A 6,961-nucleotide genomic window follows, 5' to 3' on the forward strand; every position below is an offset into this window, starting at 1 on the left:
CGGGTCTTTGTTGCTGTGCGCAGGCTTTCTCTAGTTGCAGTGAGCAGGGGCTACTCTTCGTTGCGGTGCGCGGGCTTCTCATTGCCGTGGCTTCTCCCATTGCGGAGCATGGGCTCTAGGCACGTGGGCTTCAGTAGTTGTGGCTTGTGGGCTCAGTAGTTGTGGCTCACGGACTCTAGAGCGCAGGCTCAGTAGTTGTGGCGCACAGGCTTAGCTGCTCCGCGGCATGTGGGATCTTCCCGACCCGTGATCCCTGCATTGGCAGGCGGACTCCCAACCACTGCATCACCAGGGAAGTCCCTTACTGCATCCTGACAAAGAGTAACTAATAGCTTTAAGACAGTAAGTGAAAAGATGGGAAAGAAAAAAAAAAACATCTGAACAATGGAAATGATGATTCAATTACTTTTCAGGTTCTAAGGGTGTGGTTCGGGGTTTAGTAGGTATTAAATGTGTTTTGCATCTGAGGCTCCATGTCTGTCTCTGGTAAGAGAAAATGTCTCTTAATTGAACCTGACAGGCAAATCAAACTGCCTTTAGTTTTACATGGTTTGACAAACGTGCTTTTCTAAGCTGTGGGTCAGATGAGATGTGGTTCTTTCTTGTCTACGTGGACACCCTGTTCTCCCCTCTTTGGCATGTCCAAAATGTTCCCCACTGTGTGTGACTCTGGGATGGCCCCCAGTGTGCTTTAGTGCTCTCAGCTGTAAAACAAGCACTTTGGACTGGATCAGTGATTCCAACTTAAAGAAAAGAAAAAAGCAGTGGGAGGCTTGGTTTGACATAGCTTGTACAGAAGCCCACCAAACTGGAGCTGCTTGGGCTGAGGTGGGAGTGCTGGGCTGGGACCCCGCCTTGTTTGCCCTCCAGGGTGGCTCCTGAGGTGCCTCCCCAAGCCTCTAGGACTCTGAGGGGCTTTGTGAAATGCCCACATGTTCACCAAGGTCCTGTCCCCCTCCAAACATTGCAGCTCTCTCATTCGAAGTGCCACCTCTGTCATGAAACCTTTCTAGCACCCTGGCCCACGCAGATTTCTTCTTTTTCTGCGGCACTGTCGCGTTTGTGAGTACATCACACACTCTGGCCTATGTTTTTAAACTGACCTAGGTGTGGAGATTTGTCTTCCTTTGAAGCTGGCATGTCCATGTCTTTCTTTTGGGAAGTGACTCAAAACTCACTTGGGAAGCCGAATGTAATGGAAAGAACTCCAGGAAATGGGGACAGAAGCTTTGTTCACAGACTGTGGAAGTCTGGCCTTATCACACCAGGGCAGAGCACGGCCAGTGCAGACCTAAGGCCCCCATATCGGTCCTCCTCCTCCCAGACCTTCTCACCCTAGTGCACACATTGGCCAGGCTGTGGTAGTTGGAAGGTCCTGGAAGATACCTGTGTGATCTGGGTCGTGGCCTCGCCTTTCAGCATCACTGGGCCAACCAGTGATGACGGCATCCCCAGGAGGAAAAAAAGGCTGGGCCTATCACTAGTACCCCACCTGCCTTAGTCATTTCCTTACCACTGCTTTCCTGAATAGAGGGCTTTACAATTGTCATCCTCACTCTGGGGTTCTGTGTAAACTTTATTGGGCTTATAAACATTCTTCTCGCAATGTGATTTCATTCAACACAGCATTGTCTAACGTGGGGCCTGACCTAGGACTGTGTAGGAAGGTTTTCTGAGGCTCATAGAGACATTGTGGTTGGAACGTCACCTAGTGGCGGCACAGAGTACTGCTGGTCAGGAATGAATATGAGGAATATTTCCAAAGGGTGGAGAGTAAGATAAAGAGCATTCAGGGGTCTTTGGTCTCCACAATTTCATTGAAAATATGCTTTAAAGCAAAATTATCCTGAACATAATTTTTAGTCTTTTAAAAATGATTCCAAAGACAAGTCTGTGTCACCATAATGAATACGAGCTATTATTATAGAGTTCTCTAAATGTAGGAGATTGGGAAAAATCTGTAAGTTTTCCATCCCATTTAAGTTTCTATTTTTAAAAAATTGGTACATCCACATCCTCTGGGTTTCCCATGAATGTTTTCGCTGTAGGAAGATTCCCCTGAACCTGGAGATTTAAGACCCATGGAATGGGTACCACGCAGTATTACTTTAAAGGGTCTGCATTTGCTCACCCAACCTCACCAATCCTCTCAGCCCCAAGAGTGTCCAGCCTTATGTCTCATCCAGCTGTGGGTCTAGATGTGGTCAATCCAGGTTGCATCTCAGCCCCTGAACGAATTTTGTAAGAATTTCTCTCTCTTTCACTGTCTTTGTTTTTTTTTTTTTTTTTTGTAATTTATTTTTATAATGGGGTTTAGCTGATTTCCAATGCTGTGTTTATGCTGCTTTACACCCACTTGATTCACTTACAGAGAGATATCAATAAATACTTTTTAAGATTAAAAAAAAAATTGGTACATCCAGAAATAATATACCATGTAACCATTAAAGAGAAATAGGTTTATATATAGAACTGGCTAAGAGATATGAAAAGAAGGATGTAGGATGTAGAAAGTATCAAGAGAATGCTACAATTTATGTGAGAAACACATTAGAAAAAAATATATAAATTTGGTCTGAACAAAACTTTTGTTAGTAAAGTGAGAGACTGAATTATTCAGCTCCAAAGAACAAGGGACATTTGCTGCTTCCAGCCACGAGGTGTTCTCAGGTGACTTAGAACCTAACTAGTGTCTGAGGATCAATCCTTGTGATGTGTAGTGGTCCTAGAGGGGCACCCCACTAAAACCATTAAGTAAATACTGCTCTTCCAGGGACACACAATATAAGGACTGATCATTTAGTGCTGTAAGCGCCCATGGCGTTTTTAAACTGTCACAGGGAGAAACTGAGACATTAGAAGAGTCTAACTGGCCCAAGGGTAACTTCCTGGGGAGCTAGACTCAGAAGCAGCTCACATCCGCTCCACCACACTGTCCTCAGAAAGCTGTTCAGATCAAATCTCATATCTGAATTAGACTACTGAATTGATAATGGGAAATTGTGCCTCAAAGGCCAAACAGCTCCTGAACAGACAGCCAACTCTGGGGATACCAGCTGGTTTTATGTATGCTTTCAAGTACTTAATTGAGAATTGAAAGAAATCCTGCCCTGAAATGGCCAAGATGGGGTTCTTTTGGCTCTCCAAAACTGAATTTTGTGCACACAGAGAAAGCCAGCAGAAAGCAATTTCTTATCATGTCAGTCAGTCTCCTGGATTCCCTGCCTGCAGAGTCTGCTGGAAGCAAGAGTGGTAAGAATTTTTCTCTTTTCTAAAATTAGATTAGCCAGAGAAAATATTTGCAGGGCTAGCTCCAATTTGAATTGGAGTCTTCTAAATTGTTAAAATTTTAGAGAGCGCTCATCTTAAAATACTTTACCTATTTTAATTGGTATGCAGAAGCCCCCAAAGGCTTCAAAATTCCAAAATAGCCTCATTGAAAGATTTGTTGTAGAAGGCTAATGAAAGATTAATGATATAAAAGGTACCTAAAACAAACAAAATTTAAGGATGACATAACTACTGCTTCCCTCTATCCTCCTTTATTTGAGTACTCATCCTAGTAATCCTCTGTCTGGATTGCCTTTCCACTCCGAAGAGACTATTAAATGGTTACTTTAGAAATGGGACCACCTGAGGCTGTAGGCGAGAGGCTGTAGGTGAAACTATTCAGATCAAAGGCCCAACTGAGGGCCATAATTAAAGAATTTCTTAAACCCAGGGAGGATCCTCAAAAGTTTTTGTAAATGGATTACCAAGATAAGGGGCCACCAGTCTGACTAAACTCCTAAATTTAGCTGATATTCAGAGCCTGGTGATAGAAAAAAAAAAAATTTTTTTTTTTGACCTTCTCCTCTGAGCTAAAATGAGGGAAAGAAAAACATTCCAGCATAGGTGAATTGGTATGTCATTCCTTTGATAACATTAAGGGGGTCACCCAATTCTTTGAGGAATTAAAAACAGCTGTCCTTGTTTTACAACTCTAGTCTTTACAGGACTAGAAATGTGAATCCAAAAACAATCCACAGCCTACCAATCCTTTTACCACTCCCCAAACCTCCCCTATTTATTTTAAAAGGCCTTTAAGTATTGAGAAAGATCAATAGAGTCATCATCATTTAAGTGTAATACTTGTAACCTAGGTTTACTAGAAATCAAATAAGATCTTATTATTCCTGTTATTAAAATTTGTCAGCAAGAAGTATAACTTGATAAGATGAAACTCTTAAGTAAATTAAATGTAAATGAGATAAGAGTTTTTAGGTGAACTCTTTAGGAATAATTATGTTTTAGGACTGTCTACTTAAAATACTTTCTCTAGATTTTTGGTAACTTGAAACTGCTAAATGAAGTTAAATGATGGGAATTCATTGAATGTTCAGATCATTTCCAAATAAGATACTGGAAAATTAATTGCTAAACAAGTCTAAGTTTACCTACTTTTGTCTTATTAGAGAAAAACTAAGATGTTTGGGTTCATTGGACATGTCTTATACCCCACTGAGGAAAGATATTAGGTTATAGAAATGTTATAAGTTTGCCAACCAGAATGTGCTGGTTAAGACAAACAGTTCATAATTGCTTACTTAGTTTTCACTAGAAACTAAGGTTTTTTTAAGGTTAAGAATTCTAATTAAAATATGCAATTAAAACTACTAAAAATTAGTAAGTAAAATATCTTTGTATCCAAGGAAAAAGAAGGTGTAAGGAAAGGAAATGTTTTTTTTGTTAAGGGAAAAGAAAGTAATTTTGTCCTAAAGCTGGTTATTTCTAAATGGGGAAGAAAATAAGGGACAAATTAATATGGATATAGAAAGTTGTAGAAGGTTTGTGAGAAATAAAAGAATCTTTAGAAAGGAATACTATGTGTAGTCAGGGCTAAGGTTAGAATAAATTTAATTAAGTAAATTTTAATGTTAAAGTGGTACAAAACCTGACTTTGGTTTTCTCTCTGTTAAGAGGACAAAGTTTTCTTAAAATATCGATCGACTTTTTTTTGGGGGGGAGGATTTTATTTATTAAAATTTTTATTGGAGTATAGTTGATTTACAATGTTGTGTTAGTTTCTGCTATACAGCAAAGTGAATCTGTTGTACGTATACATATATCCACTCTTTTTTAGATTCTTTTCCCATATAGGGCATTACAGAGTATTGAGAAGAGTTCCCTGGGCTATACAGTAGGTCCTTATTAGTTATCTGTTTTATATATAGTAGTGTGTATATGTTAAACCCAATCTCCCAATTTATCCCTCCCCCCTTCCCCCCTGGTAACCATAAGTTCTTTAACTGGTAATCTGTTATAATTTTCTTTTGAAATCTTTTATTGTCACTTTGATTAAGTGAATAAGTACTATTCTACAGTGACCCATGATACTATTTGACCAGGTATTTTGAAACCTTTTGGATATTTTGACAAAATTTCCAAATATCAAATTCTAATTGAAGTTCTTTTGACCTCTAGCTAACTTTGGGATGCTTCAGAGAGGACCCCTGAAGCATCTCAGAGAGAGGAATAATAAACTAATTAGGCTTATTTGCTATGTTAAGTTACATAGAAAGCATTGTCCAGTGAGTGGTGATAAACCTTCTTAGGTTATATTGTATGGGTAAATATTGTTAAAAAGATATTCTAGAAATTATATGGAATTTCTAAAAATCTGATATGTCTTGGTAAAATGTTATAAGTTATGATTCTAGTTATTATCTTTTTTTTTTAACATCTTTACTGGAGTATAATTGCTTTACAATGTTGTGTTAGTTTCTGCTGTATAACAAAGTAAATCAGCTATACATATACATATATCAAAAATATGGAATGCTTCATGAATTTGCGTGTCATCCTTGCACAAGGACCATGCTAGTCTTCTCTGTATCATTCCAATTTTAGTATATGTGCTGCTGAAGCGAGCACTCTAGTTATTATCTTAAATGTTGTATTCACAGCATTAATCAAGTTTCTTTGTTAATTGCATTGTAATCAGATCTTTAACTGTGCCTTTTAAAGTGTTTTGTCATTTATGGACCATTATTGTTTTATTCTGATGCTTTTGCAAAAAATGCTTCATCTTCAAGAAGAGTCAGAGAAATGACTTTTTGACAAGTACAGGTTTCTGATAACTTTCAGATCATACTGCTGAACTGGGTAAGAAATTAAAGAATTCTAATGGAAAACCTGATAGCTTCATAAAACTGTTAACAGAAGATTAAGATCAAGGATTAGTCACATAGGACTGAGTGAACTGATGAATATGGTATAATTTTTGGGTTTTGTCTGAAATATTACTGGTTTTAATCTGTGTTTTCCAGATATAAAGAAACCTTTCTCCTCAAGCTAATTATGACTTACAGCAATTTGGTAAATTATACCTTTGTAAGTAGAATTGAAACATTTATCTTTTCTCTCTACCTGATTCCTCCAGAAATTGGAAACTCTTATGTTCCCAGCAGGCTTGTTATCAGGTGAATAAGAAAGGCTGCCTCCTGGCAGGTGCAGGAATCTCGATATTTTGGGGAACTCAAGAGAGGAATCCACCCAAATCTACAGATATCGCAAGCGGAATCTGATGGCAAGCCAGATTGGTGTGGTTTTCCTGGACTTGAGGGGCCTTTTAAAAGTTCAGTTTGAGATTTCTTATAAAAAGTTCCAGCAGAGCCAACTTAAAAGAGCCTGTATGGTCAATTACATTTATGTAAATGACCAGGCCAAGTTTATTGAAACCAGACTTATTTTGCAAATAAATCAGTCTTAATTTGGCTATATTTGGTAGAAATTAGGGTAATTTTAGAGGGGGAAAATTATATTTCAGTGGACATTAAGTAGTAGTGTTATTGTTTTTGAGGGTTTTTTGCTGTGTGTGTTTATTGCCTAAGACTCACTGCTCAGATGGCTCCTTGTTGCTCTGTTACATTATTATAAAGTTTGTTCCTGAAGCTTAGCACAGTAATTTATCTTTGGATGA

At 38.5% G+C, this 6,961-nt stretch overlaps 1 non-coding gene across 1 annotated transcript; it reads right to left on the minus strand.

Moving 5' to 3' along the window:
• Window positions 1–5,806: 5,806 nt before the first annotated feature.
• LOC118893660 lies at window positions 5,807–5,913 on the minus strand. Its single transcript, XR_005019519.1, has one exon. It is a non-coding gene; the product is annotated as a U6 spliceosomal RNA (small nuclear RNA).
• Window positions 5,914–6,961: the final 1,048 nt, after the last annotated feature.

The sequence above is a fragment of the Balaenoptera musculus genome, chromosome 3 (assembly GCF_009873245.2).
Source record: "Balaenoptera musculus isolate JJ_BM4_2016_0621 chromosome 3, mBalMus1.pri.v3, whole genome shotgun sequence".
Taxonomy (NCBI): Eukaryota; Metazoa; Chordata; class Mammalia; order Artiodactyla; family Balaenopteridae; genus Balaenoptera; species Balaenoptera musculus.